General features: G+C 34.1%; 1 protein-coding gene across 4 annotated transcripts in view; it reads right to left on the reverse strand.

Annotated features, from left to right (window-relative positions):
* Window positions 1-23,861, reverse strand: part of LOC143237656 (neuron navigator 2-like) — a 120,972-nt gene that overhangs the window by 47,845 nt on the left and 49,266 nt on the right. The gene's annotated exons all lie outside the window — the stretch shown is intronic.

Below are 23,861 nucleotides of genomic sequence, written 5' to 3' on the forward strand. Positions count from 1 at the left end.
ACTTATTTTGATTAATACAATCATGCTTTTTTTAATAGTGTGGCCAACGTTATTTTAATTAACCACAGTTGTGGTCACTATGAAAAATACGTTGCCCACTCCTGATCTAGATAAACATTTAGTAGAACTCTTTAAGTTTCTAGGCACGGCATAACGGCTAATAGAATGGCTCCGAGTTTTTCAAGTACAAACTTTTAGCTCACAGCTCTGTCATTTCTTGACCGATTTGAAATCTAATTTCAGTATTAAACTCAGGAGGTCAAATTCTTTCGATTGATGCATTTGACAACGCTAAAGGTCTCAGATTAGTTTACTATAAACCTGCCTCAAATAATTTCAAGTGTCACGACTATTGAGGGTTCCTTCTTTTTATATCCAAAGCAGATCACAGACAAACAAAAAACAAACAGTTTCCAATAAACTCTGAAAACAAAATTCATATCATACTTCGTATCTCTTTTCTTATACAATCACACTCACTCACAGCTCTAATACTAATAATATTAGTTACATTAATTGTCATTAGATGATTAAATCAGCAGTATAGAACAATAATGGACTTAATTTGAAATCAGCATTACAGTACAAATGCCATTCTCGATTCTCGTTGCCAATTTGATGCCATAATGTCTGTGGTAATAGCATCAAAATGCATTAGGAAATATCTCAGACAAATTTCAAACGCTGATTTTAACCCCGCAAGTATGGGAAATCGATTAAGGGTACGGTTGCTTACACAAACAACGTCTCAATTTCTACTGCCTTTTGGTTTTGTCTGATAGGAAGGATATCCCCAGTATATTTGGGTGCTATTATCACAGGCATTATCCGTCGTAACATCAAGCCGACAACTAGGACCGACATTTGTTATCCTACTCTTATGGTTATTTCATATAAGACAATTAAGGGTGGACCAGAACAGCCAGTGGTACCAGTACTGCAGTCTGCAAACATGAAAAATGGGAGGAAAACATGATTTCTTTGTAAAGAGATTTTATCTTGTACTAAAAATTACAGACAGCTATAGAAACGTTCAGTAAAGGAAATTTTACACAACTCTGTAAACGAGACTGCAGTGACCTATAAATTACTACGAAAATTTAGGCCGAACTTCATTTACTGTGGAATTGAGTCATAAGGAACACTTCAGACAACAATCAACAGTAATTGGTAAACAAAAAAACGTCATAACTATGCAAACATAAGATTTTAACCAATCACAGTACTTCTCAATCGCTATCCTCGTTTCTGTTCTCAAATGCCCAGACACAGCTTTAAAAGTTAGTGAGAAAACAGGGTGGTATGAAATTGTCATTGCTATTTTAAAAATTAATAATTAACTAACTAAGGAAATACAACCATGCAATTTTAAACATCTATTATTATGTTTTATTATATTATTGTTTTTGGTTGTATTTTCACTCACGTATTATTGTTGTGGTAAAATGGCAAGAAGAAACTTGATGCTACTTTTGGCTAGCAGATGCTAAATTAGTAACTGTGGCTCAGCATAATTACATATGTCAGTACAGGAAAGTATGCGGGTATGTTAAGGATACTGGGTATCGCATACCTATAGCAAACATCACGGAGCTGAAGAGCAGGATAACAGACGCCGTTGTAACTGTGGACATGCTGCAGCAAATGTGGACTGAAACTGAATATCGGTTAGACGTGCTGACACCCACTAATGGTACACATACTCCTGACATGTTAATAAGAACTGTTTAGAATTGGGTTACAAGAGTTAAAAACTGTATAGTTGTACTTTATTAGTTATTTGATAATTAAATTTTAAAATAGAAAAGATAATTTTGGACCAACCCATATCTAAACCATTATTCGATATAAAGTGAATGCCAATCCACTTATAACCGGTGAAATGCTGGACCAATTGCCCCAAATCTGGCATGTACTTTAATGTACCCCGCCCTCGACCCTCTACTTCTTCCCTATGTCCATTGAAAACATAATTTAGATGAATCAATCAAGCTGACAGACTAACTTCATTAATAATTTATTACTTTTACTTGGTTATGCTTATCTCATTTTCATTCCTAATGTTTTTCATATTGAAACCCAGCACTGTGTGCAATATTTTTTCTCTCTTCAACTTTTCAACATTGTACACATTTATGCACAAATATCTGCTGTACAAGTTAGTATAGTATAAAAATGTCGTCTGCTGTTGTCTATATTACGTACAAAATCACGCAGAACTACGTGCGTGAGAATAATTTTAACCATGTGAAACGCAGCACGTGATTAGATTCTCTTGTGAAAACTGACTAATCAGCAGTAGCGTTTCATGCACCGCTCATTCTTTCACCGTAAACAAAACAAAATTGCTGGATATCGCGATTTAGCAGCTACGTACTGATTGTACAACTGTAAAAAAATCTTGGACGTAGATCTTACTTGTGCACAATGAAACTGATATTTTACTTTTCTTGAGTCAAGCAGTGTTCAACTTGCAAAGTACAATCGATTTAATGGTAACTTTCGAATATCTTATGTAAATACACATATGTATTCCATATACAGTATAATAATACTCGTTCCATAACAGTCCCACGGTTCTGTTAAAAAGTCTTTTAGTGTTGGTTAGAGAGGAAACTGAGTTTCACTATTGTCACATTTCCGCGTTTGTTTTTAACAGTTATGACAGTAACGGTATATTCATAACGTTTGCGCGTGTGTTTTCTTATGGCAAAGCCACACTGAACTATCTGCTGTGTCCACCGAGGGGAATCGAGCCTCTGATTTTAGCATCGTAAATCCGTAGACCTACTGTTTTCCCAGCGGGGGACATATTCATAACGTGAAATACGAAATGTAATAATAAAGACAATGCTGTTGTTGAGTGTGTGTGTGTTTTCTTATAGCAAAGCCACATCTGGCTATTTGCTAAGTCCACCGAGGGGTGCTGTTGTTAAACGTGCCAGAACAGTTGTTTCATAAACAGCGGAGACTTAAGAAAAGAATGTTTTAACATATATATCAATTGTAAATTCGGTAAATTGTTAATGACGTTTGAGAACATGAAGCTTAGGCAATAATTAGTATTAGATGTATAATAAAACGATGAAGTGAATTAATGAATATTGTTAAAACACTGGTACTAATCTTACTTAAGTGGACGTAACGCGTATATACGTATCTCTCTAAGTATATGTCCACAATAACAAATACGATATGGCGCCGTCTGTTAAATGGCATCACAAATAAATGTTACACTGTGAGTGTTTAAAATTGGTTTGAATTTTGATCAAAGCTACACGAAGGCTATGTGCGTTATTGTCCGTAATTTTGCATTGAAAGACCGGAGGGAAAGCAGCTAGTCATCACCGCCAACTCTTGTGCTACTCTTTTACCAATGAATGGTGGGATTGACAGACACTTATAACGCACCCACAGTTGAAATGACAAGCATATTTGGTGTGACGGGAATTAAAACCCGTGACACTTAGATTGCCAAACTACCTGACCATGCCAGGTCCAAAAGCTTTAAGTTTAGCATAAAGCTACCTGGCAGGCCATATGCGAGTCTGCAGACATACAGCTGTGCCACTGATGGACACATCAAACCATCCTGTACAGTCCTAGTGAAAGTTTGTGCTCTTGTGAGGAGAGCAGTTTTATTTACAATTGGTTCTGTAATAATGAAATGATTATCGCACACGCCGTAGTTATTTTATTAATTGTATGAATCTTGAATATCCTCCCCCCAGTAGCATCGTGGTATATATGCAGACTTACAACGCTAGAAACAGAGATTCGATACCGTGGTGAGCAGAGAGCCCATTTTTGCAGCTTTTTGATTAATTACAAACGAACAAAACAAATACATTTTACTGATGTAATTTGTAAACGTGGTACTGAAAATAAATAACCTTTTTTTCAATAAGTGATAGCACTTTTAATATATAAACACGTTGCAGTTTATATCAGCACAATTTGAACAGTTTTTCCGTGCAGTATTTCCCAGTAAAAATATATTAGTTCAGAAAGTGTCCACTTTCCATAATTTTTTTTAATGAGGCATTAATACTATAAGTAATTACCAGCATAAACAGACACCCTCAAAGCGGCGTTTCTACTAGTTAATAAAAATAGTAAAGCAAACACGTTTATACATAAAAAGCACAAAACTAATTAGAAGTTGGAATTATGGATGCTTATAGTACACATTGATTGTTGTTTGCCATTATATTAATTATAGCAGTTTTAGTTGGAATGCTTTCTGTAGATTACTTAGACCACGGTGGTCTTTCGCAATTAGAAAGCTTGATTTAATGAGAAAGATATTCAAGGTCTGTATCTCCACTTGTAAAGATGGCAAAGTTGGATATTGATGTGTTATTAATCGTGGCTTCTCCAAGAGCTGAGTGACAGTGTTTTACTAGGTTAAGACCAATTCTAATCAATGTCCTTAAGTGCTTACAAATTCTAGATATCAAATGGCGTTTTGCCAATGTATGTCAATTTACAGTCACAACGCATGTATTTGTACATGAGCCATACACAAGGATGTGGCGGAAGTCCTTTATATTATTTCAAAAAAGTAAATAAATCGTAAACTAAAACCAAGTTGAGTCTGAAAATATAAGTTACTTTTATGAATATAGAAATTTGTTTTTAATAAATATATAAGCCTTGATAATCCATGGACGGCAGACAGAAGAAATTTGGAGAGAGAGCATGGTTAAAAACAAAAAACTGGGTCCTGGACACAGAGAACCCGAAAGACCCGCTCACCCCCATATAAAAATATACCATGGAAAGATTAAGCTTATATTATTGGCACGGTTAAAAACTATCCTACTTAGTGATGTATAACATTCTTTAACATTTACAAATATTCTTCTGTAATTACTTAGGTTTGTTTGAATTTCGCGTAAAGCTACACGAGCGTTATCTGCGTTAGCCGTTCCTCATTTCGCAAGGAAGGCAACTAGTCACCATCACCCACCGCTGCTCTTTTAATAACGAATAAGGGGATTGACCGTCGCATAATAACGCTCCCAAGGCTGAAAGAGCCAAAATATTTGGTGTGATGAAGATTCGAACCCACGACCCTCAGATTCTGAGTCGAGTGCTCTAACACCTGGCCATCCCGGGTCGCGACAATCCGACTCAATATCGTAGCGGCAAAATCAACTTATGACATTGTATATATGAACAAACAGAAGCGATACACCTAAAGAAATCACAGTCGATCAGTAATTACAACTAAACAGCGAATCTCTTAATGATACAAAAATATTATAAAACAAAATACAAAATAATATCAAATAACTTGTACAACGCAATAGTACAACGTATGTAAGCCTTTCTTGATGACGAGAAACCCACTTGAAGCAAAAATGTATCTCAGAACGGCTGGTATGGACATTAACACTTTGTTTTCATGCTCTCATACAGTTTATCAATTTACGATTATTGTATTCAACTATTGCTCAAAGTGTCTTGTATTACTCACCACAACTGAGCCAAGATGTTCAGTTGTTTTTTTACCTCAACTTTAACATATGCCTATGCAGTGTCAAGAGTGCCAATATCAGGTCTATGTTACGTCGGCCTCGTATCGCTACAGTTATCATACAATTGGAATCACTGAATCCTCAGCCGGCAAGTCATTTTCATGGAGTGGCATGTCGGATAACAATCTGCCTATATTTTTAAGTAATTAGGACCATAAAGTTGTGTAGATCACTGTTAATCTTCCATTATACTTCACTACAGATGTATGTTGATTATGATACCGTTGCTCCTTCTGCCATCGAAAAAAACGTTTAATGATGACAAACAATAGAACTTTGATTCATCTGTAAAGAGCACAGTTGATTCCACTTTGTTTATTCCACTGCTTGTAGGTCGATGCTATCACAAACCTTTCGGTTTAGCTATATCTTTTCAGCGGTTATTCTCAAGAAGTTACGAGTGGACTGCGTCCACTTCTGCGCATCTTATTCTACTCGTGCAAACATTTATATCTGCAATTACAGATAGGTAACTGGCAAGATCTCTATTCGACCATCGACCATTAAAAAGTAGAAGGCCAAGCATTTGTTTTTGAATTTTGCGCAAAGCTACATGAGGGCTATCTGCACTAGCCGTTCCTAATTTAGCAGTGTAAGACGAGAGGTAAGGCAGCTAGTCATCACCACACACCGCCAACTCTTGGGCTACTCTCTTACCCTCAGATTACGAGTCGAACGCCTTAATCCACCTGGCCATGCCGGGCTCGAGAGCCAAGCAAAGAATTGATTACTTCACAGCAAGCAAAGATACATTAATTTTGTTACATTTGTTTAGCATGCAGGGATCGCTCTTTTCTGAATAAGTAAAAGATATCACTGAAAATGCAGCCACATAATGTATGGTTGCTCTTTTCTGTTAAATAATGGACATCATATCTTAATTAATAGGTGTACTATTATTGCTTTTCTATAAATCTTAAGTTTGTAAGATTGTAAAATTCTTCCAAGAATAGCAGTGGCCAGTTTTTACAGAATATCACATTATAATGTTGGAAAACGACAATATGAAAGTAAGCTATGCTTAACTTCCGTGGAAGTTGCTTGAAGGTACATCTACGTTATAAATGCATATAATCAAACTGCTAATGCTTTAAAGTAAAAGAAATGTTCATGTGGGCTACTGATTAATTACCACAGTGATATCCCAGAACACGTGTTTTCTGAAGTTTTTCGATGAACAATGGAGGAGTATCTGACAGAGATGTGTAAATGGGATACGCCCAATTCTTGGCATTGTTTGTTTCAGGTGTGTGTATTGAGCTCTGTATGTGTGTCACAGGTGTTTCCAAAACTCTGAAGCTTCATATAAGTAGTCAAGGTCATGCACAGTAAAACTTACAAGTATGTCACAAATGATGCTTCGAGTACAATGGAAAACTGAAGAAATAAATTGAAGTGCAACATACATGTGTGTTATAACTATGATGACTAAAAAATCTAGAAAGTAATAATGCATAAAAGCGCCACTGTCAATCACAGAGAAACGGAAAAATTCGAAATAATGGTTTAGAATTCAGGCACTATTTGACTTAATGTTCGTATCTAGCTTCAATTCTCGGAAAGTTTGTAAACATTGACATTGCAAAGAATAAACTTTAATAATGCAAAAAATAAGTGCAATGACAATTTCACATAGTTGGAAATCAGGAATATGTGGAGTTCAGAACATCTTTTTTGTTTCTGAATTTTGCGCAAAGCTACACGAAGGCTATCTGCGCTAGCCGTCCCTAATTTAGCAGTGTAAGACTAAAGGGAAGGCAGCTTGTTATCACCACCCGTCGACAACTCTTGGGCTACTCTTTTACCAACGAATAGTGGGATTGACCGTCACAATTTAACGCCCCCACGGCTGAAAAGGCGAGCATGTTTGGTGCGGCCGGGATTCGAACCGGCGACTCTCAGATTACGAGTCGCACATTCTTAACCCACCTGGCTATGCCGGGCCAAGTTCAGAACAAGCACGTTAGTAAAATTAAATCATTTGCATATGTTCGACCAATCACCAGGCTTTTATTTTGTTAAGAAGTCAATCATCTTTCAATTCGAAATGAAACCAGTCGAAAAGCCTGTACAATTCTACCAGTATTTTCAACCTAAACAATACCTTAGGCACGTACATAAATGAGCTAAATGGCCACAAGGTTCAGATATAGCTGTCCCTACAGACAAACTACTGACAAGTGGATAAGCAGATAGTCAGAAATAGCGACCATAAGAGGTCTGAACCAAATAATGAGAATAAATGTTTGGATGTTAGGAAGTCGACTCGCAATATGTGGATCGCAGTGTCAAACTGTGTCGCCAAACATGTTCGTACTGAAATACCCAAGGTCTTTATAACGCAATGATCAATTCAATTCCTCGGTGACAATAGCCCAGGAGTTAACTAGCTTCTTTACCTATAATTTTGCACGAGATGTAACAAAATCAAACAATATATATAATGCTCTCCTCTCTGCTGGTAACGTTAAAATTGGCTCAATGGTTTATTTCAAACAGAAAACTCACATTTCAGTCCAATAGGAAATCTATATAATTTTTCTAATTATTAACTCATGTTCAGAGAGAAGTCTAAAATACTAGGGAAACAACAATAAACAGAATAACATGATAGTTTAAATTATGGATTTTAATTATTCGTTAAGATTTGGTTACAAAGACTGGTGTCACAAAGGTTACAGAACGCGACTCTCCTTGGAAGTTTCTCGTTCAAAACCCAATCGACTTGGGAATTTATGTTATTGTCTACATATTTTTAAGTGTTTTTTTTCCATGGTTAGAAGAAGCTCTTTGAATATACGGAAAATACGAATACAATTATAGATTAAATCGTATTACATATGAACATTATAGTGTCAAATACAACTTAAACATATTATAAAAATGTCACAATACGCCAGTACTGATGCTTACCAATTTAGGCTAGATATGTTTTATTAAATTAGTCAAAACGTTTGTAATAATATTTTATGAAAACGTAGGTCTTCATATATTTTCCCTTCAGCCTCACCTTCATCCTATAGATTTGCAACGCTAAAATCAGAGGTTCGATTCCCCTCGGTGGACACAGAAGCTAGCCTAATGTGGCTTTGCTCTAATAAAACACACACATCCTCAAATTCTTTGCATATACCATTATAATTCATAAATCGCAGGGTCAGACGTATGATCGTGTATAAGGCAATAAATAAGGCGCTATAAAAACGCAGATTTCAACGTATCATAAAAATATATACAACTCGAAGTTCTAATTAAGAATCACTTACAAGAGATGACCAAATAAACTAAAAAATATTGTTTTCATGTTGTACGTAAAATAACTTTTTGTAATGCATTTTGTAGTGTTTGTTCAACTTGTGGCAAGATCGTATTTACAACAAAACACGTGGGCTAGCTAAGTTGTTTAGAATTAATTACAAGGCTACACAAAGGGCTATCTGTGCTCTGCCCACCACGGGTATCGAAACCCGGATTTTAGCGTTGTAAGTCCGCAGAACTAGCTAAGTAATGAGCAAATATTTGCTCTAAACTTCTTATCAATGCTGTAAGTCTAGTTACTAATTTGGCCACCAAAGGTAATTTCATTTCTTTAAATTATGTGCTCAATCATTTTTGGTTGCACGTGTTTTTTCACATCTAAAGTATTTTTGATTAGATATGATTTTTATCAGTACACTCCAACAAACCACAGCAGGAATGAAAGTGACATTCGATAGTAACCAACATTAGCTTGAGAATCGCAACCCTATTATCCAAAACAAACCTAAGCTTTACAGAACCAGCCAAATTAATTAAAATATATGATGGTAGTTTTCCTCTCTAAACGTATGAATTAGAAACTTATTTTATAGCAACGCCATGGAATCTAGATTAACGGTTTATTTTTTATCACCAGCATGCACTCGGTACAGCTGTACCAATAAAATTAGTTACACTAATTGCTCAAACTATTATCACGTGACGCTAAACGCTCTTTAATTAGGATAATTTAACAACATATAGCAAATTTATGCTTAAAAGCCGACAATGCATAATCAATAATAATCGTCTACCCGTATGATTCTTTTTGAAAACTTAAGCTAGAAAATGCTAATATAGTTTCTTGGCCCAATCAATATTTGGGTATCTGCACGTCTTTTCATCCTATATTTTTGCTGCTCTAAATCAGTCTAATTGGAATGAAAAAAACTATAAAAAGTTAAATAGATGAAGCTGTAATAACAATTATAGAATAATAGCAAACAGTTTAGTCAAAACTGAATGTTTTTGTTAAAGTCCTTTGCATATATGGCTTATATTTTGACTAAATTTTTTATGTAATTGTAGATTAGAAAGTGTTACAATTTTGAAATAAAACATCCAGACAAATTAAATATGTTTTCCTATCAGAAAAGTTTCAGTACTTTCGGTGGAAAAAAAAAGTCAGATAAAATGAAAGATTTAACATATCGTATACTTCTTGGTTTGTGAAGTAAGGGTCCAGAGTAGATCATATCGATTGAAAATATGTGACACGGTTTAAGTTACCACAGTCCGAGATACAGGAAACGGAAAATCGCCGATGTTAATAACACAGTGGATCCTGCTGGTTGTTTTGGCCGCACGACACACTATCGTCCGTTTTCCTTTAACGTTTTCGCCACAATCGACATTCTTTAGATGAAGCATTAGTATATTTTGGTTTGAAATTATCATACACACCCAAAACTCGCAGCATTAGCACGTTTTTCACAATATGCACTGTCTTTTAATATCAGAAATTAGAATCCCTCTTTCAAACATTCTGTATACTGTTGAAAGGTTGAGGTTGTAGCCTGAATCACATCCAATGTTTCATTTATAGATGAAATTAGAGACATTACATTTTAAATACCGTTTTTTTAATTATTAAGAACTGAACTTCCCTCAAATTTACGATACAGCAATGAGTACATAACTGCTCCAATTTATACAATTTGTTTGTTTTGAATTTCGCGCAAAGCTACAGGAAAGCAACTGCGCTAGCCGTCCCTAATTTAGCAGTGTAAGACTAGAGGGAAGGCAGCTAGTCATCACCACCCACCATCGACTCTTGTGCTACTCTTTTACCAACGAATAGTGGGATTGACCGTCGATTTATAACGGCCCTACGGCTAAAAGTGCGAGCATATTTGGTGTGACAGGAATTCGAAACTGCGATCTACAGATTATGAGTCAAGCGCTCTAATCACCTGGACATGCTGGGCCAATTATGCTATTACCACTACGATATTTTTCTGAAGTACAATTATTTAATATCCTACCTAAGTAATTTGAAGAGGACGTTGGAGTTTACGCAAATATGATTGTTATGTTATGCAGAAAGATAATCAAAATATCAATACATTTGAAAGTCACTGGATGGCTAGAGCTAAAATATGTTTTAATTCGGCGCTACCGTCCGGAGGTTTTGAAATCAATAAGAATAACTTTTGAATTTCGTAAAAAGCTGCACGAGGGCTATCTACATTAACCATCCATAATTTACCAGTAATATACTAGTGGGAAGGCAGCTAGTAAATACTATCCACCGCCAATTCTTGGGTTGTACTTTTGAGATTGACAGTCAAATTACAACACCACCGCAGCTAAAAGGATGAACAAGTTCGGTGACAGGTATTCAAATCTGCTACTTTCAGATTGCAAGTCGAACAACCTAACCACGAGACCATCTCAGGCCACAAAACATTTGAAAAAAGCGACTCGTAAATGAAGTTTGTTTGAAATTAAGCTCAAAGCACACGGTTTCGAGCGGTGTGAACCCACTGATGAAGGGGGGGTGAGTAAAAAAAAGATTGCACCCTTTGTATTTATTATTTGCCTAAATAGATATTGATATTTAATTTGTTAGTAGCAATTAAAACAAATAATATATTAAAAATTGAAAGATACTAAAATTATTTTATCCATATGCGACAGCCTAGAAATACATTTGATTTGTTGAATAAACCTACAAAAAGTTACACTAAACCTGCAAAAGCAATAAACAATGATATATTTTATTTTTCATAAATACGTAATTGCTATTACAGAAATATAATATATATATATATATATATATATATATATATATATTAAAATGTGCAAACTGTGGTACATTCGCTATTTGTGAAGAAATAATTTCAGATTTATGATAAATTTACACAATATGCCAGCAAACATCTTAATGAAAATATTACGAATTAATTTAAACTTCTGAAATAACCACATTTTCACGTGTTCCCTTTTTAGCGTGTAAAACATAAATGATTAACATTTGAAAAATATGTAATACATTTTTGGCACCATTTTAAATAGACAATAAATATCAGAGGGAAGAAGAAACATTAGTTAAGTAAAGTTAAATGGAAACGTACAAGGGTTGAACGTAAACGAAGATATGCTTGTAATAAGAAAGTAAGATAACATATGCACAGGGTGTCCATGAATTTTTAGAAACAGTTAAAACTGTATGCGGGGAAATCCATTTAACATAGAGACACATAGTTTGTTGCACGCGCAAGAATCATGTTTACTTTTTTGTTTTTATAACTTACATTCACCATAGTTCAGAATGTGCATCATAAATCACACATAAAATGGTCAGTCTCACGCTAAGGTGTTCCCAACGTTGCAGGAATAAGTTACCTTTGTGAATGGTTTTTGTACATTTTGACGCAACATTACTCTCAGCATTACTAACGTAAACCATGTCCTTAAAAAGCCTCGTTATTAACGAAATGAGAAACAAACTAGGCGTAATGTCCAGAGAACGTGGGCCTAGCTTATTGGACCTCCCCACTCGATGAACAACTGACTGGGGAATGTTTCATCGTGTCTGTTGGGGACAGTCCAGTCTGGAGGGGCAACTGCCTAGTTTTCTTGGTATGATTTTTCAAGAGTGTTTCTAAAGTTCTTGGACACCATATATGCATACGTAACATATGTGATTGGTGTTTATGCATACAGGTACTTTCTCCACAATTTTTGAGACTATATCCTGTCAAAGAGATGTTAAACGTATTACCTATTTGATTTTGACTACCATTAATTGATTAATGGTATATCTGTGGAGTCTAAGCATTAAACAAATATTTAAAAAGTAATTGGCAAAGAGAACAAAATGTTAAAGAACTGAACAACAAAGCTCAAAATATGGTTATTCTTTAATTTTTATTGTTTTTAAACAAGGAAAATGAAGAGTGACTATTACTTTTGTACCCGCCCCCCAGTGACACAGCGGAATGTCTGTCGACTCACACCACTAAAAACCAAAAACTTAGCGGGCAGAACACATATAACCCCTTGCGTAGCTTTGCGCTTGATCCCAAAGAAACAACAAAAACTTTAGCACTGTTTCTATGAAATCATTGAATGTCATACAGATAAAACAGCTTGTGAAATACTTAAATACCCTAATGAACCAAAGTAGCGTCTTTATGTTAAATAATCCACAATCATCACCAATGTAAAAATTAACTGATGTTGTTTAGAATTAAACACAATGTTACACAGTGGGCTATCTGTGCGCTGCCCACCACAGGTATCGAAACTCGGTTTTTAGTGGTATGTGCGTGCGCAGACATACCGCTGTGTCACTGGGGGGAAATTAACTGATGTAATTAAATCCAACTTATTTACCAACGACAGTTAAAGTTTTTTATACATACAGATATTAACATCTTACGGTTTGATTTTAATTATTAGAATTGCAATGTAGTCCTAATCACAAAATGAATGACTACCTTGTTAGTGTCTCGGATAACTACTTCCTCTAGTTTACATCACCAGTCAATTAATTATTTCTCAGAAATAAAGTCAGATACATGTGTTTCAACATTTATTTAATATGTTTTAACAGATACTTATTCACTTGCCTGATACATAGGGCATGACTTATGCCGTATTTTTCGATCATGCCAATTTCTTTCTTTACCAGGTTGAAACTGGACATTATCCTCGGCTTCACACAGCGGTTCCATTTGGTCGCTACAATGAAATTTCAACCGATATAGGGGGCCGGAGCTGTGAAAATTGTCTCGATAGCAGCGTTGAAGTTCACGTAAATGTCCATTAGAAACGTCAGTTTCGCTATTTGTTTCGAATAGGGAGAGTTTAGAATTTTCTCCAACTCCACTAATGTTAATATCAGAAATAGTTTCACTGGAAGAAGTACTGACCTTTCCACTACCACTGCTATTGAAAGTGAGAGCAGTGCAGACACTTCCACACTCTGAGGGACTAACAGTTTCACTTGCTACACTTTCATAGTCTGAGTGGGTATCGTTCGAAATTCCATACTGCGGGATAGGATAGCCGCCGTAAAAATCAGGGAAAGAGCCCTGTTTCTCTTGGAAGTAAAAATCCTCCAATTTTTCCAGACCATAATACTCCAATCCATTGAAAGGGCTTGTATACAAAGTTATCTCGGATTTCGACAGTCTTGGATGTTGTTGAAGTGTTCGATTGTCTTCAGCACAATCTGTCTTATTAACACCCATGTTATGCTTCCGAAGTGGATGAAGTAAAAGGAAACTGTGTCGAGAGTAAGGCATAGCAGCAGATGCACATGCAAGTGGACTTCGTCAGCAAATTAATTCACTATCACGTGACAAAAAAACAAGCAATACGAGGATTTATGAGATAATTTAGTTGTTCTGAGTGGCAAGCATGAAATAAATAATTTGTAGTTACTGAAACCCAATCACAATCTCCAACTCACGATAATGGGTCTGTGCATGATGGTGATGTAGTGAATTAAAGTCATATTCAGAAGGAACGATATTTCTATACACCTGAGGTCACACAGCATTGTAGAACACCTCACACCTGCACTACTCCCAACGATCATAAGTATTTACTATTCAAGCTACATAAGTAATATGTAATGATTAAACTTGAAACAATGTTTTCTTTATATACGTGGCGTACTTCACACAATCAGCCCTTTTCCTTTTGTTGTTTTTTCTTGTATACGATAGCGTTACATCTCCCTTATTTCACAGACGTCGAGCTCTACCCTGCCAGTTAACTCAGTAAAGTAACATGTGGTATTTTGAAGCCCGAGGTCAGATGAGAGTTTAACCCAGAAGCAGTAGGATCCACACACTAACGTCTGTCAATTTAGCAGCGCACAAATGACGCTGTGTCACTGAAAGTTTCCCGTTTGGAAAATCAATCGTTTGGCTTGAGAGGGAGAAAATAGGAATAATGCTGTCGTATACAGCATTATAAAAACACGTTTTCTACTAATCGTTACAGCAGAAGCACGTGACAAGGATCATGGCTCGTAATCTTCACACACGTTACCCAAACCTTCTGAGCAGCCAGCACAAGTTTTGAAAAGTATAAGAATTTTATAAAATAATCACACTCGATTTAGTTTACATTCACTTTTTCTAATATTCGTTAAATTATAACTTTGAAATAAAGTAATCACCTAATTTTCAGCAGTAGTTTAAAAAGATTGTATTTTTTAAATATGTAGGCGTACAAATATTCTGTGACTTTTAATGATCAGAACAGCAGGGTTTTTAAACGCCAGCTGAGAGAGCATTTTCAAACTCTACAAGCGGTGCACTGTCCAACAAAATCACAAACGGCTCGAGCCACCTGAGCCCATGTAATGCCCACGCATTACAGGTATGCGCCACAATAATCCTGTTGATCCGTAGGAGGAGATATACTACGGAGAAAGGAGACTAAACTAGTTGCTAGCGCCACAACACTACACTTCCTTCATTCGCTACTAAAAGGCCCGAGATCTCACAAACCCAGGCGTTTACTCAACCCACGGGTTGAAAGAAACATCTGAAGATCTGGAGCACGATATTTCGAATAACACGTTTTGAAATATTTAACAAAAAACTAATCACAATACTTTATTTTACAATAAATTAGTAAACTTTTTAACGTGATTATTTCTGAGCTTCATGTTCGTAAAAAACAAAACAAATTTACTTTAATTACTCAATACGTAAAATAAAGATTATTATGTGTTTGTTATTCTTCACACCGACATTTGAATGCCAGAACACTGAATGAATTATATATAAAACCGTATTACCTCAGGCTTCTAAATGGATACATTAAGACAAAAATGTGATGTATATTTTTTATCTTGCACAATATCTTGCAACTAGCAGATTACAACATTCGATACGCCATAAAACCAGAAAATAAATATTTAGGTGGCTAAAAGACTGCACAGTTGACAACCAAATGATAAAAAAAGATGCAGGTGTCGCACAAAATTAAAATATAAGTAAAGTTTGGTTTGAATTTCGCGAAAAGCTAGACGAGGGCAATCTGCGCTAGTCGTCTCTAATTTTGCAGTGTTAGACTAGAGGGAAGGCAGCTAGTCATCACCACCCACCACCAACTACTCTTTTACCAACGAACAGTGGAACTGACCGTCACATTATAACGCCCCCACGGCTGACAGTGCAAGCATGTTTGGTTTGACGGGGATTCGAACCCGCGACCCTCAAATAACTAGTCCAGTGTCTTAACCGCCGAGCCATAAGTGAAGTACAACATTCTTTATTACTTAATAAACTAAAAGTTACAATGTCAGAGAATAATATAAGAAGAAATATGCCTAACAAAATGCTAAGTTAAAGAGTCATAAAAATGTATCTCAGAACGGCTGGTATGGGTATTAACACTTTTATTGATAAGGAGTCTTAACATTGAAGAATACTTCCGAATTTTTAATGTCTTATAAAATGTTAAAATGAGGCAAAGTGATGCAAGACGAAAAATTGAAAATAAAACCAAAAACGAATGCTCACTGGAAGCTAATCTTTCGTTTATAATGAAAAAAAGATTCAAACAAATTACAAGTTTATAGAATGATAGAATTTTAACTCTGTATACTCTTAGTTAAAAGGTGAGAAAGAAAAGAGAAAATAGATTTTTAACAGATAAAGTAATACTGAGAGAAAACATAGATTTCAACAGATAAAGATAAAAGAAACAGCAAGAGAAAATATAGATTTTAACAGATAAAGATAAAAGAAACAGTGAAAGAAAATAGAATTTTCCACAGATTTCACAGTTAAAAAGTTTCGATACATAAAATTTCAGATGTTAGAGAAGTGAAAGTTTCTGAAAACTTACAAAGTTAAGTAATTATAAGGTATAAACAAATGAACATTGATTTTCTAATTTTATAACAAATGTCAAATATTACAGGATGAGAGAAGGAAATAAAAACAGATTTTCTAACGAAATACAAAGTTAAAAACTTACAAAATAAAAACAAAGAATTAAAAATTGATTTTCAAACACAGTGAGAATTTAAAAAACTTATAGGGTAAGAGTAAAAAATGAGGCATTCTTTTAACAGTTTCTTTCAGAATTTTCGCGCAAGGCAACTAATGGGGTTAGCTGTTTCTACTTTTCGACTGATAGACCAGAAGAAAGGCAGCGTGGCAACACCCCCCACTCATTATCAGCTCTTGTCTGATTAAAGAAACAGTAAGAGAAATTATAGATTTTAACAGATAAAGATAAAAGTAACACTGTGGGACTTGAGTGTCACTCTTTTTAGCAGATCCAACGTCTAAAGTGCGAAACATGATTTGGGTAATGGAGCACGAATGATGAGCCGCATACCCACAGTCCAGCACACAAAGCTTGTTTGTAACAGATTATGTGAAAAATTATAATGATGCAAATATTTCGGGTTTATATAAACTACAATTATAAGAATGTGAAGCGTGAAAATTTAAGTTTGGAAAAAAAAAGCGAGAAAGAGTCTGTCATGTAATTCATAAACTAATTATACAGGTTTATTTGCTTTCTGAAACTACAAACTTTACCTGAAGGTAGCTTTCCGGTACTTATATAATTTGGATGTACACTCACCACGTAAAATCATTTGACATCTACTGTGTGCTTATGTCAGATGTCGTACGTTGAATATTATAAAGTACTGAAGAGTAAGGCCAAACTAATAATGTTATTTTGTTCTTAATACCAACAAGATGGTAATTACACACCAAAACTAGGCGGATTACCCAATCACAAAATCCATATTGAATCATATAAAAGGTCAGGTTAAAGCACGTTACACACATTCCCTCTTTTTTGATTTGTTTTGGTTATTAAGCACGATGTTAAAAAAGTAACTTCTATGTTATATCTACCATGGTTTTAAATGTTATAAACCGTTATATCTACCGCTATGTGGCTTATATTCCTTCTGATCATTGCTTTTAATTAAAAACAACAACATTATAATGGAATGCAACTGTATGGTATAAAATCCATAATAAAATAACTCGTCGATAAAGTAAACCACAACTACATGATACATGTAATAAAGTAATATTAAGTGTTTAACAAGTCATAAGTGTACAGTTTAATAGAATAACTGAGACGAAAATAAGTGTTCAACACCAGGGACACTATTATGCCATTGAAAACAATTACTGACAATAGTTAACAACCACGTATCTGAAGGCTTTATTAGAATAAAACAGGATGTTAAAAGAACCTTACAAAGGTTGTATGAAATCCGGATTATTGTTTTTGTTTGTTTGTTTTTGAATTTCGCGCAAAGCTACACGAGGGCTATCTGTGCTAGCAGTCCCTAATTTAGTAGTGTAAGACAAGAGGGAAGGCAGCTAGTCATCACCACCCACCGCCAACTGTTGGGTTACTCTTTTACCAACAAATAGTGGGATTGATCATAACATTATAACGCCCCCACTCAGCTCAGCATATAGCCCAATGTGGCTTTGCTATACACACAACAATTCGTGAAACGTGATTGAGTCCTTTCGCTTTGTCATCCAAACCTTTTGTGCAGAAGAAAATTAAAGCAAATCTATGAAGCCAAAACTTTTACACCACAAAAATAAACTTGTAACCACTGTACAAAATTTGTAAAGGGAAAGAGTCAATAAGAGTCAAACTGACCTCATCAATATTCCCCAGTAGAGAGATACAATATTCTGACGCCAACTCACACAATAAATTCGAATACGTTCAACAAAACCTCTTAACTGGTTACAGTTTTTCGATCTGTATTTTGTTTCTGACTTACAATCACAACTTATTAATGGAAACTGAATATCATGAAAAATCATGAAATCATCTCTGAAAATGCACCAGTATGCGAGTGTGTTTAAACGAACACTTAATTATGGTACAGTTTAGAACACTTAATCATGGTACAGTTTAGAGAACCATTTGAAAGAATGGTAATCAAGGTTAGCAATTCATCCAAACTAAAAAGAAAGGCAGAAAACTACATGACCTTTATTTCATATTTCGTCCTCTTTCGTCTTTCAATAGATCAATCATTCATTAAAATATTAGTAAATTCAAAGATACCAAATTATTTCAAACTTGTCTATACAGTTCATGAGCCATAAAACAACCACAAACTGAGTACAGTCTTGCTAGAAGCGTGAAATAAACAAAGATAGTAGTTGCGGATGATTGAATGGTAATTATAAATATTTAATTGTTTTTATTGACAAAATTGATAATCTCTTCCTCCCAAAAAAAGTGAAAATTGTAGTGAACAGTGGGAAAATAACCCCCTACTACAAACATAAATAAATCAGTAAGTAAAGTACAAGTAGAAATAAGAATTGATTTAATACAAATTCTAAAACGAACTTAAACAATTTCCCACAAAGTATCACCATTAAACAGGGTGTGTTCAAGGGAAATCCAATATTCGAGTCTTCCTGGTGATGCTAACATACTCCAAACCTTTAGCTGCGAGTGCATTTGAAACTAGAGGGGCACTAGGTAGTGCGTATACCTTCGCCACTCAGCTTTGATCATATTTGACCCTTGAAAAATACGAAAATGTGTATATCTGTCGTTATTAAAGAACTCAGGTAATTTTTGGAAGAGAAATGAGGAATAATATTCTACATACATTCTCCAAGTTTTATCAAATTACGATAATTTTCAACTAAGTTATGGAGCACATACAGTGAAAAATCGGTCTCCATGTTAACAGATAGTTTTTTTTTTTTTTCGTGATTTTGCTATGATCTTAATCCTCCAAACACTAAATCACTTTTTAAGTTGGGTTATAGTTTAAATGTATACCAACTTTCGTTCAAATACATTCAGCAATTTTCGAGACATCTTGCCGGAAAACACACAGGAGGTGATAAAATAACGTCCGTTCACCTTCTGTAGCTAAAGTAATGATAGTCAATCCTGTAATTATGTTCAGTTAAATAGACAAAACCATATGGCATTGTGTGCTAAAGACAGATTGCCTTCCCTCAAAACTAAGGATGGCAAAACCAGAATCACGAGGATCTCTTACATGAACGTGCATCTCATGTGCACATAAAGGTTTCTTTCAAGTCGGAAATAATAAAATAATAATAATACGAAGACTGTTGTTTATTGTTTATACAATAATGTATTGTAATATATGAATATAAGGCTAACGTAAATGTCCTAATTAAGCCAGCCGCACCTCATGTGATATTTCTAGATCTGACAGCTACTTAGTACATTTTACAAAGCTCATGAACAATTACCGTCGTTATAAATATTTTTTCTTTTCATTGTTAATGTTTTGTTCCAGTCCTGTAAGTTGTTAACAATGTTACTCATAAACCTACTACAGTTTATTTTCACTCATATATTTTGAACACGTGAAAATCCACGAAAACCAACTTCGTCAATTTAAATTCCACTTTCTGGAACGTCTTTCTTGTCCTATGCTAACGATCTTTTTTTTTTTCTTTTTTCCCAGAATTTTCTTTTAAATCTGAAATATCAGTGGTCTTCAAGTTTTACCGGATTTTAATGACATTCTATTGATTATCAAGAATAAACTGTGCATTGGATCAGTTTAACTTATTTATCCTTTTGAGAAATCCTTTTCTTCACATCATTACTACGAATTAATGATCCAAAAAATTCAACCTAAAAGAAACAGACATGGAAATAAATTCTCCCTGTTAGACTCCTCTACGTAGATTGAACCTTTAGGATTGAAAAATGTAAGCCTCTCATTACAACAAATTATTATTTCCAAGTGTATGTCTAGACTAATAAAACAAAACAAAAAACACTTATGAAACTGTAAAATGTAATGCAATGCAATGTCAATATATATATATATATACCAAAATATTAATTAATCTTACGTTCGAATAATGATCCATTACATTGTAAATTTGCCTAATGTTTTGCGTCTCTATCCTCCAAAATTCCCCTTTGGTTTTATTTGGCGATCAGAATTAAAACATAATTCTAAAACATACAACTCGTGAATTAATTCGGATTTCTTCTTCTTCATAGATTTCTTTTTATAACTTCCAGAAGTTCTCTCATAAACCGATAACTCAGAAACACTATAACTTACTTTAAAATATCTCTGAGTAGTTATCAGTACAATGTACGAGAATAATATTAGACATCTTATATAGAATTTATAAACTTATTATAAATCAAATTATCAATATCTAATACCATTTACCTCTTTTGTATTCAATCATCTGCAAATTAATAGGTATAGAACAATAAGAAATGCAAGAAGAGCTTCTTATTAGTTGTTTTAACTTTACTAAATAATTATCTTATGCTGGAAAAAATCTAAATTAGTAATATATTACAAGTAATACATTACAGTTAATATTAAAAGAAAAATTATAAAGTTAGAACTTACCACCAGTCGTAACTCAGGTAAAAAAGTTAAAATAAGCTGGTGATGAATTTTGTTAGTATGTGCCATCATTTAGCTTCCAATGGTAAACAAATTTATCTTACTGTTGAGCTCCCAAATGACAACAATTAAATAATTTACATGTGTTTTTAAGCACAAAGATCAATAATGGGTTATCTGTAATATTACCCATTGCAGGATACAATCCTAAATTTTAATGTCATAAGACCTCATGTTTACCGTTGAGCCATCGGAAGGCAACAACTTATCATACAACTTTTTAATATGCTTTCACTGAATATTCATTTTTTTATACTACACATACAGTTAATTATACTTCATTTTTGGTTTGATGTATAGTTATATCTATGTTGATGTGAAAAGTAATAACACACCCGTTAGGCGTACAAAAGTTTTTGTCATAAATTACGTCTAGTCTCCCACGAAATAATGCAATCTTGAAAAAATCTTTAAACGCCTTTGGTTAAATAAATGCTTTCTTACGATGTTAAAATTAGTTACCGATATCAATAAAATGATGTGATAAGTTATTGCACCATGTGTTCCTATTACTATGAATAGCTCTGCTGATACGCAAACTGTTGATGATTTAGTAAACTGTGAATCAGTTATAATGGAACTCTTCCTTATATGATACTGGAATTATTTTTTTATTACGCGATGTGTAATCTCCAACTTCACGAAATTTTTATCCTGTGGGCATGTAGATTTGCAATAGTGGTCACGATTTTCCAGTTTTGCGTCCGTTTCCTGTCACAGATAATTTTATTTTTCTCTATTCTCAGGGTGCAGATATAACGTCATGAGCATGTCACACGCTGATCTAATGCACTGGTAATTGAAAATAATCTTTATACTTACGAAATAGTAGAACATATCTTTCAAAGTAATAACTTTTAGACTAGATACGTAAATCTAGAAACATCATTACGATTACTTGAAACTCGTCACGACAAAGAATGTGAAAGTTCTGAACCCAAAACAAACGCTGTTTTTTTTTATTATGTAAGTAGAAACACGTGATTTCTTCTTCGTAAATACTGTAGATGTATATTATAGAGTACTAGAAACACATTCCGGAGTGATTCAGCACTAGGTTGTTTTCGTGAAAGAAGACCTTGGTTGGGGTGTTGACTAATGTTGTGCATTTTTCAAGTAGCCCATATGTTCGAGATGTAATTACCTTTAAATCAGGAATAAGTTTGTTTAGAAATTTCACGCAAAGCTATACATGACCTACCTGTGTAAAAGTGTTTCTCATTCCAAACTAACAGACTAGAGAAAACCAATTAACCAACTCTTGGTATAATTAATTGAATAAGTTGGATTTAATGTCATTGCTACGGAACAAACTGCGAAATTTGGTCTTTTGCATCATAGGTCACGAACTTTGAATTTCCCGATTCGCAGTTTGGGCACACTACTCAATAAATACACCCAGCTCTCAAGAAAAAAAGTTGTTTTTCATAAAGTTTTTATAAAATATATGTTTAGTATTACAATGTATGAAGATATATTTTCATTAAATAGTCCTTACCCCGAAATAAAAACACTGGTACAAAACGCTAAAACTTTATTGAAACGCATGAAGCATCTAATCTATTGTAGAAAATAGTAACAAAGTGATATGTCGGTTGACAACTGAGCCAGAAAAAGACCATGTTTCTTTCACAGTATAAGAAAAAAAAAAAAAAAAGACAAACTTGTTTTCCTTGGCTGGCACAGAGACCTACTTTTTATATTACAACACACCCCAGCAGAAAACAAAAACGGTAGAACAGCAGTCTTTTACACATCCTTATAGTTTATATTTAAAAATATAATTAAAGCAACTTAATAGTTTAATCTTGTTTTCTTTATAATATGGGTGAATGCTATATATGAGGTTAATCGCCTGTAACAATGTCTTATTTTTTTATCTGGTAATTCATTAATTAACAATAAATTATTTCATTTTATTTAATTAAATTAAATCATTAAAATATTATCTCAAGCTTTCGTCGTGAATAGTAACAACAACAGTATATTTATTTACGAGCAAATGTAAATTAATATATTTGATCAAAGCTAAATGTTATATTTCGTAATTAGTAAAATCTACTGGGTAGCAAAAGCAAATGATATTGGTATATGAAAATAAGCAATCGGTTTTAGAAATTTTTGTCGACCTGAATACAACATTAAAGAAGAATTATAATGTATAGGTAATAAAGTATGCGTACCTAAAATATAAAAGAATCAGTGCTTATTACTTTTAACATTGTATTAATACATTAAAATAAGGTCACAGGAATATTATTCTTAGGATTTATAAAACATTTACAATACTATAATAAGCTTATCAGTTGTAGCGCCATCTCTTGGTTTAAAGGTATATACGAATATATATTAACGTATTCAATGTTGTTCTTAATTTTTTTTAAAAGGTAAATATTTTCCGTTCGTTATTCTTCCTTAGTTTAGTTTAATGGATAAGACAGTCTAGATGAACCAAAATGACTCTCGTTGTCCTTCAGCGTTATATTAAAAAAGAAAAATAGGAATATATTATTGCATATCGGTAATAGGATAAATTAATGTACTTATTATTATGTAATTGGGTAAAATGGTGCAAAAGTAATAGAATTTTCATCTAAATTGAA

The sequence above is a fragment of the Tachypleus tridentatus genome, chromosome 13, assembly GCF_004210375.1.
Source record: "Tachypleus tridentatus isolate NWPU-2018 chromosome 13, ASM421037v1, whole genome shotgun sequence".
Taxonomy (NCBI): Eukaryota; Metazoa; Arthropoda; class Merostomata; order Xiphosura; family Limulidae; genus Tachypleus; species Tachypleus tridentatus.